The sequence below is a fragment of the Phyllobates terribilis genome, unplaced genomic scaffold (genome assembly GCF_046119375.1).
Source record: "Phyllobates terribilis strain yellow unplaced genomic scaffold, ASM4611937v1 Scaffold_5__5_contigs__length_657084704, whole genome shotgun sequence".
In the NCBI taxonomy this organism is placed as follows: domain Eukaryota; kingdom Metazoa; phylum Chordata; class Amphibia; order Anura; family Dendrobatidae; genus Phyllobates; species Phyllobates terribilis.
In genome coordinates, this window is record NW_027362765.1 from 183,701,424 (window position 1) to 183,714,266 (window position 12,843).

Consider the following 12,843-nt stretch of genomic DNA (forward strand, 5'->3'; position numbering starts at 1 on the left):
GCATGGAAGTGCACTGGGGCGTGGAAGAAGATGTCTGAGTACAGTGACACGCCCCCAGTGCACTCCCAGGATAATCTGTATATGGCTCCTATGCTTCAGCTCTCTTACCATCACTCACATGTACAGCGAGGGTGGGGGGGGTTCCTCATTCATGTGATGATTGGGGGAGTCCTCCATCATTTCCATTACATTTATTCATGGATGCGCCGTACGTTCTCATATTTGGAATCCCTATATAATGAGTATTATTCCCATTTACAGACATCTTGTCATGTCTGAGTTATATTGTTGTAATATGTACCGTATATTCCGGCGTATAAGACGACTTTTGAAGACTGAAAAATCTTCTGTCTAGTCTGGGGTCGTCTTATACGCCGGTAATGCTTTTGAACTTTCAGAAATTGACATGCGGGGATACTCTGGGGGTGTTAATAAGCTGCCGTGGCCGTATCCCTGCCATGTCGGAGTTAATATAAGGTGGAGGGAGTTAAAATACGGCGGCGGTAGGTCCAGACAATCAGCGCTTCTGTGCTGAAACTGACACATCGCTGCGTATTCCCAGCTCCGGACACAGCGCAGGGCTTCTGTGCCGACAGCTTTCACTTGTCACAGAAGCGCTGCGCTGTGTCCGGAGCAGGGAAGTTCGCATCGCTTCTGTGACAATATATGAAAAGCTGGCAATTCAGCAGCGGCATAAGCCGGCACCCGACAATTTAGAATAGAAAGAATAGAGAATCACACATAGATTAGATAGATAGAAACATGTCAGTCACATATATATGAAGTACAGTGACAGTGTTGCTTACTGTACTTGTCATTTAGTGTAAAGGATTTATTAAAACAAATAATAGTGTTTTCATGCACCGTCTCTTTAAAAAAGCCGTCCGGCAATTCAGCATCTGTACCTGACAATTTATAACAGACAGAATAGAGCTTCACACATAGATTAGATAGATAGAAACATGTCAGTCACATATATAAGAAGTACAGTGACAGTGTTGATTACTGTACTTGTCATCTAGTGTTAAAATAAAGGATTTATTTAAAAAAAAATTGGCGTGGGGTTCCCCTTAATTTTAGTCTCTAGCGGAGGTTAAGCAGACGGCTGGGGCAGATGTTTGAAGCCTGGGAAGGGGGTAATACCCACGGAGCTTCCCAGGCTACTAATATCAGCCCCCAGCTGAATACCTAGCCTTTACTAGCTATTAAAATGGGGGACCTCCCCAAAAAAAATGACGTGGGGTCCCCCCTAATTTAATAGCTAGCAAAGGCTAGGCAGACAGCTGGGGGCTGATATTAATAGCCCAGGAAGGGAGCCATGAATATTGGCCCCCTCCCAGGCTAGAAACACCAGCCGTCAGCCGCCCCAGAAATGGCGCATCAATAGGATGCGCCAATTCTGGCACTTAGCCTCGCTCTTCCACGCTGCCCTGGTGCGGTGGCAGGGGGTAATAGGGTTGGGGTTGATGTCAGCTTATAATGCCAGCTGACATCAAGCCCAGGTTAGTAATGGAGAGGCGTCTATAAGACACCCCCATTACTAACCCCATAGTCAAAGTTAAAAAAAACACAAACACCCAGAATAAAGTCCTTTAATTGAAATAAAGACACAATTCTTTATTGTTCTAAATTAAACCATACTTACCATCACGCCCATTCCAGCTGAAGCCAACGATCTCCTGCAATAAAAGAAAAATAATAAACCAACATCATCCTTACCTTTCCATGGTTCCCACGACAGCTTCAGCTCTGCTACATCGAGATGACAGGCTGGACCGCAGCAGAACGCCGCCATCCAGCCTGTCATCCCGCAGACACTGAGAAGCGCAGGCATGCTTGCGCTCTGCAGTGTCTGGCTGTGACGGCATCCAGATGAGCCGACAATGAACTCAGCTCACCTCCTGGACGTCCGTCACTGACAGCGTGGGAAACTTCTACTGCGCATGCGGGGAGCAGGAGAATTTTCCCACGCTGTCAGTGACGTGCATGAGGTGAGCCGAGTTCATTGGACATGATCTCGGCTCATCTGGATGCCGTCACAGTCAGACACTGAGGAGCACAAGCATGCCTACGCTTCTCAGTGTCTGCCGCATGGCAAGCTGAACGGCAGCGTTCTGCTGCGGTGCAGCCTGTCATGTGAATGTAGCAGAGCTGGACCGGTCCTGGGAACCATGGAGAGGTAAGGATGAGGTTGCTTTATTATTTTTCTTTTATTGCAGGAGATCGTTGGCTTCAGCTGGAATGGGCATGACGGTAAGTATGGTTTAATTTAGAACATTAAAAAATTGTGTCTTTATTTCAATTAAAGGACTTTATTCTGGGTGTTGTGTTTTTTTTAATTACTTTACTAGAAATTCATGGCGGTCATGTCTAATATTGGCGTGACCCCATGAATTTCGGGCTTAGGGCCAGCTGATAATGCCAAGCTGGCCCTAACCCCTTTATTACCCAGTGAGCCACCGCACCAGGGCCCTGGATGAGTTGGGTACAGCGCCAGAAGATGGCGCTTCTATGAACGCGCCATTTTCCGGGGTGGCTGCGGACTGCAATTTGCAGCGGGTGGGGCCCAGAAAGCTTGGGTCTCCCTGCGCTGCGGATTCCAGCCCCCAGCTGCCTAGTTGTACCTGGCTGGACACAAAAATAGGGCGAAGCCCCACGTCTTTTTTTTTAAATTATTTCATGAAATAATTAAAAAAAAAAAGGGCTTCCCTATATTGTTGTGTCCGGCCAGGTACAAATAGGCAGCTGGTGGTTGGGGGCAGCCCGTTCCTGCCTGCTGTACCTGGCTGGACACAAAAATATGGCGAAGCCCACGTCAACATTTTTGGGAAAAATTAATTACAAAATTAATAATTTAGGGACTGCATCTTTATTAACCCCTCAATTGTCATTTAGTGTTAAAATAAAGGATTTTTTAAAAAGAAAATTGGCGTGGGATCCCCCATCATTATAGTCTCTAGCGGAGGTTAAGCAGACGGCTGGGGCAGATGTTTGAAGCCTGGGAAGGGGGCAATACCCACGGAGCTTCCCAGGCTACTAATATCAGCCCCCAGCTGAATACCTAGCCTTTACTAGCTATTAAAATGGGGGACCCCCCCAAAAAATGACGTGGGGTCCCCCCTATTTTAATATGTTTATGAGTGACAGTTTTCCTGCTATATACCTGCATGTCATAAGAATTTAAATTAAAAAAGGACCATGTTAAATTCAAATCTGTTTTTTTTTAATTTTTACCGGTGTTTGGTATGCGTTGGAAAAGGGGTAGTCTTATACGGTGAATATATCCTAAACTCTATATTTTAACAGGAAAGTAGGGGGGTCGTCTTATACACCAGGTCGTCTTATACGCCGGAATATACGGTATGTAGGATTAATATTGTCTAATACATTTTATTTCTTCATCATTTTTTCACTCTTTTAGAAACAACTATGTTGGCGGATGCTGACAGTAGAATCTGTGAGATCCCGGAGATCCAAGAATCTGACGGTGTAAGTATCATGGAGAGAGATGTGGGTGTATCACCAGATTATGGGGTGTGAATGACACGTCCAGTATTATCCCCCATATAACCATGGATGTCTCTATTCTAAGAGGAGATGACACTATTGTGTTAGATAATAGCATTTATATTAAATGGAATCTGTCACCAGGTTTTTGCCATCCCATCTGAGAGCAGCATGATGTAGAGGCAGAGACCCTGATTCCAGCGATGTATCGATTACTTTACTGGGTGCAGCAGTTGTGATAAAATCACTAATTTTTCTGCTCTGAATGCTGAGCTCTGTATAACCCCGCCCACACCACTGATTGGCTGCTTTCTGTGTGCACTGTGCATAGGCAGAAAGCTCAGTGGTGGGGGCAGGGTTATACAGAGCAATAGGACTACATGGCACAAGACAGATAGTCCTCTAGTGACAATCTACAGCAACACACAACTTCGTAAGTGATATATCGCTGGAATCAGAGTCTCAGCCCCTACATCATGGTGCTCTCAGAATATATAACAAAACCTTGCAGACAGATTCCCTTTAGGTTCTCCTCTGTGTGTCTGTTGAACGTCCAGCTTGTTTCCTACATCGCATCAGTGCACATCAGCTGTGGCATAATATAGGAGGGAGACGTTTTTGCATCTGGAGCTTTTTTCCAGCTTCTTCTATATCTTTATATCAATTCTATTCTTTTATAGAGCGTGATCAAATCATTGACCCCGTCAAGACAGCCGCATGAGAGCGACTATGAGACATCCAAACTGATCAGCAGTGGAAATTTTGGGTGAGTTTTCTGTTGGCATAATCCACATTTCTCAAGGTTCCCAACGACAATGCTCCAGCCTCTGTGCTCTGCCCTTCAGTGTTATCATGGGAAAATTATATGATTCTGTAAGAAAACAAACTGTTAAGGAAAGGGATTAAAATAGAATAATATATTACACCTGCCTGTCCTAGACCCTCATCTGTTCTTACACTGCCACCCCCATCAGAGCTTCCCGATCCTCCACGCCGGTCTTTGTTTTTCTTCAGGCTCCATTAGAGAACTGATAAGAGTAATTGGCTACACACGGTCAAGTGAGGGGTGACACAAAATTTACGTCAATGACATCTGCACCCCCCACCCTCCACCATGACCATGTGAGTCTACTCACTGGTCTCAGCAATAAAGACTGGCACAGAGGACAAGTGGCTATAATGGGTTTCATTTTTTGTAACTCCTTCGCTCCCCTCCATTTATTATGTGGTTATGTCTTGGGGTATGCGGGAGCATAATTAACGTCATGTTATGGCAATTGGAGCACTTTTAATTTGGACCAACTTTTATTTGCACTGAATCGTATCTACTGGTCAAATGTAGTGAATCTGCCCAAGAATAATTTCGGTAGATTCTCTCATCTGTAATGTGACCTGGGTGAGGGCTCCGGCGGACGTGGCATTGTGTAGACCTCCCATAGGTGATCTATGTAGTGATCTTTTATGGATATCTAGACATGGATTTCCAGTGACGGCCGGACTTCTAGCATTAAACATTAGTACAAAAGATTATACAGTATAATGACTTCTATAGATGTTGTTTTAATAAAGATTTATTCTAACCATGGATTCTCTTTCTCTCCAGTGCCGTCTACTTAGCGCACCATAAAGACTCACACCAGATCTTTGCTTTGAAGAAAATGGCCAAGCGGAACCTGGACACTCCAAAAAGAGTGGAATGGGCCTTTCTGGAGAGGGACATCCTAACATTCGTTGATTGTCCCTTTCTGGTCTCCATGCTCTGCTCCTTTCCAACGAAATCTCACCTGTGTATGGTCATGGAGTATGTAGGAGGTAGGACATGTATATTGTAGTATATTCAGCCCATGTCTGCTTACGATTTATCCACATGGATGGTTATCCACGTGGACGGTTATCCACAAGATGATTAGGATGGTTACATCCCCACAGAGCATTTACGATAGGTTATCTATTACCAAGATGACCCGAAAATCATTGATCTGTGTGCAGGGGCACTATGGGGCTCGTGATTCGGATGGGGACCGGCGCCACTCAGCACTGGGCCCCATTTCTCCACCTGTCATGAAATTTCAGCGGTATCTGCATCCTCAGAATGTGGATACCGATGAATACAATGGTGGATCAGGGAGACAAAGGCAAAGCAGGTGCGATGACGTCACAAGATTGCACCTGTAGTGTGGAGTCTCTGTACTTACACTGCACAGACCACAGCAGTGTGCCAGGGAAAATGGGGCAAAGTGAGTAGTGCTTTTTGTTAATGTCAGTAATTATGGGGGCTATAATAATAAATGGGTTTCTGGAAGGAGCCAATAATACGGATTTGGGTTCTGGTGTGACCATCATACTGATTTGGGGGTGGGTGAGGGCCATGATACTGATTGGGGGACTTGTGAGGGCCAATCATACTGAGTGGTGGGACTGGTGGGGGTCATAATACTGAGTGGTGGGGCTGGCGGGTGCCATAATAGTGAGTGGTGAGGGCCATTATACTAAGTGGTGGGACTGGTAGGACCCATAATACGGAGTGGTGGGGCTTGTGAGGGCAAAAATATGGAGTGGTTGGGCTGGGGGGGCATAATACTGAGTGGTGAGGCTGATGGAGCCATAATCTAGATTAGTGGGGTTGTGGGGGCCATAATACATAGAGGTGGGGGCCAAAATACTGAATGGTGTGCTGTGTGAGCGGCTATGAGGGACTATGAATGCCCCCATATTGAGTTGGCGGCGGTGAATACTCCTACACTAAATGGCAGTCTTCATATTGAGTGGTGTGCTGTGGGGGTTCTCATTTTGTGTAGGGGTCCTCATTCTGTATGGGGTTCCTAATTTTGTTTGAGTGGCTGTGGGGCCCATCATACTGAGTGGGGAGTTGTGGGGGCCATTACATTGTGTGAGGGGCTGTCGGGGCCATTATACTAAGTGGGGGAACTGTGGGCGCCATTATACTGAACAGGGGGCTGTGACTGGCCTCATACTCAGTGGGGGAATCATACTGACAGGTGCTACCTCCCTGTATGTGTAAGATGAAACTGCAGGAAGGAGGAATCACTGTGGGGACATCTTATTCAGTGTGTGGGTGGGGGCATTTTTAGGAGCATCATACCCTAAAATGACCGTAAAAAGTGTATTGCTGTTGAGAACACTAAGGGGTTTATATAAATATATATATATATATATATATATATATATATATATATATATATGTATATATATATATATATGTTGGTTTTTTTTTTGAAGGGGCGTGCAATTAGAACTTTTGCTATGGGGCCCTTAGATTTCTATGTACGCCACTGTCTGTGTGATCTCCCTGTAAGTCCGCACTGAGTATGTCAGTATCTCCAGCTGTAGACGAGATGTGACATCACTTCATGTTATTACTTACATGGACGACATTTCTCCATTGATTCAGACTAATATTATTATACATTATATCTGTATATATTCTATCCTATCCCAATGTCTCCGCTCACTTCCCATTATACATCATGGTGATCTGCTGTATAAACCACTCACCGGTCATATTTCCTTTCTTCTATAGGTGGCGACTGTGAGATGCTCCTAAGCACCAGGGGTCCTCTATCTGTCCCCTTGGCCCGCTTATACTTTGGAGAAGCGGTTCTTGCTGTGGAATACCTCCATAGCTACGGTGTTGTGCACAGAGACCTGAAGCCGGATAAGTAAGTGCCCCTCGTAGTATAATAAAGGGGGGAAGTTATCATTTATTATCATATGGTCTGTGAGGCTAAAACCATCTTCTCTTTCACAGCCTCCTGATTACATCTGCTGGACACATAAAAGTTACCGATTTTGGGCTTTCAAAAGTTGGTGTCATGATACCAAAAACCAACACCTACAAGGAATTAGCGGAGGACATCACCAGGGAGTTCCTGGATCGTGAGGTGGGTAACACTTACAAGAACACGGTTTGCTCTTTACAAATCTCATCACACTATTGTGTCGTCTCTACATTCTTCATTTCTAGAGAACGTTTCCATTGATATTTTATCTTTTGTCATTGTGTTTTTATGGCGAGAACTTGTTATAATAATCATTTCATCATTCTCATCTCTTTCTTCTGTTGTTTTCCAGTTATGTGGCACCCCATATTACATCGCCCCAGAGGTCATCCTGAAACAAGGCTATGGAAGACCTGTTGACTGGTGGTCAATGGGGATAATCCTACATGAATTTCTCACGGGATCTGTACCATTTGATGGAGATTCTGTAGCTGAGCTTTATGACAGGATTGTCATTGGTAAGTGGAATAATCCGACCATTGCTTTGATCGGTTACATTGGTTTAGGTGTTTACTTTGCTTTAGCTTACAGTCCAGTAAAGAGATTTTATTTTCTGTATAACAGGCGACATAATTTGGGATTGTAATTCCGCTCCTACTCCCAATGCGCAGAACCTGATTACTGGGCTGCTCAGAACAAATCCTGCAGATAGATTTGGGACAGGTAAGAGATATAATACTATTAATATTCCTATTAATATTCACCTATCACACTTATCACTCATGTCCATGAGAATCAACACTTCTCTATCAGCTCATCCATTCCTAGTTCTCCACACTATGACTTTCAGTCTTCTTCCTTCATGTTGACTCAGTTATGTCATTAATTCAGATTAAGTTAAACTGTTCAGATATGAAGCAATCTCTGACAATGTCCACATCACTTTTGTTTTCTTGTTTTTTTTTACAGGAGGATCACTTGAGATCAAGAGTCATCCATTCCTGAGTGACTTAGATTTTAACAACCTTCTAGGTCAGAAGCCGGAGTACATTCCTCAGCTTGCCTCAGATGTGGACACCAGCTTATTTATCGGTAAGTAGAAGAAGACATCATCTAGACTAAGCAGCTGTTTGTCTTGTCTTTCTTAAAATGTAATAATCAGTACCCACTAATATTAGTGATAAACGATGCCTGTTTTATACTAACAATCTCTAATAACACTTCATTGCTTTTGTAGATCACTCTGAAATAGACCATTCGGTCTCAGAGGATGAGGAGGGCACCAGTGAGAACAATGAGAGCCTTGACTTCCAGAACTTTACATCATCTTCTGAAAGGCTTTCTAAAGTAAGTATGTGATCAATAAATCCAAAATATGTAAAACAAAAAAGACCTCTAAAAGTAAAAAAAAGTATTTCATATCTTGTTTTTGTCCATGTTTAGCTCTGTACCATCACTACCAGAACGATGAATGATGAGGACCAGAAGTCTCCTCCAGAGTGTACCCCAGCAACCGATACAAATATCTCAGAAATGTGAGTAGATTATGGGGTCATTACTGGGAGTTCCAGGCTGATATATGTGCACAACACAAAATATAGGACATAAATACCATAATATCAAATTCAGCGTCAATGATTAGCGGTCATTGTGCTTTTGGCTTCAGCAACCGCTGGTGATAATAGCCCATAATTGCAGCCATTCACGTGTATTAGAGCTGCCGATACTGTAGGAGAGATGTAGTATTACATGCCAGCCATTATTGGTAGTTGTTTTTCGCTCTGATCCATAGAAGGTAGATTGGAGCATAAAACCTTCCTCACTATGACTGTCATATGTCCTATTAGACCCTCTAGTCGGTGTTCTTCTAGTGAGACCACCCCTTTATTCTGCATTTACTTGTGATTTACATGTTTTTTTCTTCCTAACAGGCAGAAAGAATCGTTTTCTGAATCTGATAGTGACGACGCTATAAACAGCTTGCCATCCTCGTCCCCATCATCAGGTATGTATCTACAGCATCAAAATGAAAATTCAAGCCTCAAATATTTGATTTTTCTGTATTAGGTCTCCTATGTCCAGGTTTCATGGATCCCAATTATATTTTCCATGGGCCCATACTGTATTTCTATTTCCCTAATTTTCTCCAGGAGTTTTTTTATGGATTCTGTGAGATACGTTTTAGCATTCAGGAACTCTCTTCAATATAAGGAGACATTGTCCCATATAGTAGAATATCGCTCATTAGTGATGCACCACGTGGCGGCACACAGGGCGCTTACTGCTCCATATCAGTGATACATCTAATGCCCCTCAGATTAGGTCATGAACGGTATATAGGACTTATTCTGCCCTATAATAATGTAATGCCAGATTATCAGGACTATACGGGACAGGACTAGAACAATTCTTCTATATACAGTACACAAAGCCGATCCTATAAGAATATTTCTTTACTGAGTTTTTTTTTTACTTTGATCAGAATTTCCAACTGAAGAGGAAAGAAAATCTGAAATGAATCTGAGTATAGACCAACAAAACTCAGAAAATGGGAAAAAGGGGAAAAAGAGACGAGGTAAGTGTGAGAATCATCTCCATGTTGTGTGATGTTAGTGATGAGAATAAGTCATGGGGAGCAGATGTTATCTGTCAGTGATGGGATTGTCACATGTATGATGGCTGACAATGACCCCGGACATCTGTGTGAATAAGATTCCTCTGTTGTCCGGCCGGCCACACTGACCGCACAGTAGTATCATGTAATATGGAGTCCCATCACTTTCATTGTATTTATTTCTCTTCTCTTAGGTTCCATCTTCCGCCGGATCTTATCATCCTGCCGGCGTGGACTATCCAGGGCAGCTCGTGCATTTGCATGCTGTCACTGTTGCCCAAGTGTCATCTAAAAGACGGAAAAGCTCCGCATCTAGCGGAGTACAGCAGATCCACCATCACTGCTGGACCTGTAAAGAAGGACCTTCACCATCTAGCTGTGGCCTTCTAACTGTAACATCTCTACCCGGACTTGTTTCGGTAATGCCTCTGTCACCAGGCTCCGCAGTATCCATACTGCTCGCCTGACTTGGCTTTTTTTTACTGATCACCTGGTATCTGACCCGGATTTCTTCCTGACTATGATTTTGTCTACTGATCCTGTTCCTGATTTTGTTCATCCCTTATCCTTCTACCCTATCCTTAATAAAAAAAAAAAACTATCAAACTTCAGTCCGCATTTTGTTAAGTGCTAAAAATATAAAAATACATATTAACACTTCTGCTTTTAATAGCAGTCTTTCTTCGTAGCAAATATATATACATATATATATACAATGCCGTTCAAAAGTTTGGGGTCATTTAGAAATGTCATTATTTTTGAAAGAAAGGCACATTTTTTTTCAATTAAGCTAACATGACTCAAAAATACACTCTCTACATTGTTAATGTGGTAAATGACTTTTCTAGCTGCAAACGTCTTGTTTTTATTGCAATATCTACATAGGCCCATTTCCAACAACCACCACTCCAGTGTTTTAATGGTACATTGTATTTGCTAGCTGTGTAAGAAGGCTAATGGATGTTTAGAAAACCCTTGCACAAGTATGTTAGCCCAGCTGAAAACGGTTTGGCTAATTTGAGAAGCTATAAAATTGACCTTCCTTTGAGCTAGTTGAGAATCTGGAGCATTACATTTGTTTGTTCTATGAAACTCTCAAAATGGCCAGAAAAAGAGAACTTTCATGTGAAACTCGACAGTCTATTCTTGTTCTTAGAAATGAAGGCTATTCCATGTGAGAAACTGCCAAGAAACAGAAGATTTCCTACAACGGTGTGTACTACTCCCTTCAGAGGAGAGCACAAACAGGCTCTAACTAGAGTAGAAAGAGAAGTGGGAGGTCCCGCTGCACAACTGAGCAACAAGACAAGTAGGTTAGAGTCTCTAGTTTGAGAAATCGACGCCTCACAGCTCCTCAACTGGCAGCTTCATTAAATAGTACACGCAAAACACCAGTGTCAACTGAAAAGGCGACTCCGGGATGCTGGCCTTCAGGGCAAAGTGGCAAAGAAAAAGCCATATCTGAGACTGGCTAATAAAAGGAAGAGATTAATATGGGCAAAAGAACACAGACATTGGACAGAGGAAGATTGGAAAAAAGTTTTATGGACAGACGAATCAAAGTTTGAGGTGTTTGGATCACACAGAAGAACATTTGTGAGACGCAGAACAACTGAAAAGATGCTGGAAGAGTGTATGATGCCATCTGTCAAGCATGGTGGAGGTAATGTGATGGTCTGGGGTTGCTTTGGTGCTGGTAAAGTGGGACATTTGTACAAGGTAAATAGGATTTTGAATAAGGAAGGCTATCACTCCATTTTGCAACGCCGTGCCATACCCTGTGGACAGCGCTTGATTGGAGCCAATTTCAGTGTACAACAGGACAATAACCCAAAGCACACCTCCAAATTATGCATGAACTATTTCAGGAAGAAGCAGGCAGCTGGTATTCTATCTGTAATGGAGTGGCCAGCCCAGTCACCAGATCTCAACCCCATTCAGCTGTTGTGGGAGCAGCTTCACCGTATGGTACGCAAAAAGTGTCCATCAAGCCAATCCAACTTGTGGGAGGGGCTTCAGCAATCATGGGGTGAAATTTCTCAAGATTACCTTAGCAAATTAACAGCTAGAATGCCAAAGGTCTGCAATGCTGGAATTGCTGAAAAGGGAGCATTCTTTGACGAAAGCAAAGTTTGAAGGAGAAAATTATTCTTTCTAATAAAAATCATTATTTCTAACCTTGTCAATGTCTGGACTATATTTTCTAATCATTTTGCAACTCATTTGATAAATAAAAGTATGAGTTTTCATGGAAAACACAAAATTATCTGGGTGACCCCAAACTTTTGAACGGTAGTGTATATATGTATATATAAATACAAATATATATATATATATATATATATATATATATATATATATATACAGTATACATACACTATATAAAAAGACACATATGCATGTTTTTTCTCAATATCTGACATGAAATCAGAGTAAATCTTTCCCATTTTAGGTCAATTAGGATCACCATAATTTTTTATATTTGCCAAATGCCAGAATAATGAGAGAGAGAGAATGTTTTAAGGCATGTTTATTACTTACTGCAAAGTCAAAGTCAAAAGTTTACATACACTAAGATTACTATGCTTTTAAACAATTCTGGACTGCCGATGTCATGTGTTTGGAAGCTTCTGATAGTTTTTTTTGGCAATATCTGAGTTAATTAGAGACAAACCTGTGGATATATTTTAATGCACATCTGAAACACACTTCTTCTTTGTGTAGCATCATGGGAAAGTCTAAAAAAATCAGCCAAGTTATCAGGAAGAGAATTGTGGACTTGCACAAGTCTGGTTCATCCTTGGGTACAATTTCATGATACTCGAAGATGCCAAGTTCATCTGTACAAACAATTATACGCAAGTAAAAAGCAAGATGGGAATGTCCAGCCATCATATCGCTCAGGAAGGAGATGAGTTCTGTGTCCCAGAGGAACGTGTTTTGGTCCAACATGTGCATATCAACCCAAGGACAAAAGCAAAA

At 42.5% G+C, this 12,843-nt stretch overlaps 1 long non-coding RNA gene across 1 annotated transcript; it reads left to right on the forward strand.

The window, feature by feature from the left end:
- Positions 1-3,444: 3,444 nt before the first annotated feature.
- On the forward strand, positions 3,445-5,193 carry LOC141271036 (uncharacterized). Its single transcript, XR_012321804.1, has 3 exons — positions 3,445-3,489; positions 4,188-4,273; positions 5,111-5,193. It is a non-coding gene; the product is annotated as an uncharacterized lncRNA (long non-coding RNA).
- The last annotated feature ends 7,650 nt before the right edge of the window (positions 5,194-12,843 follow it).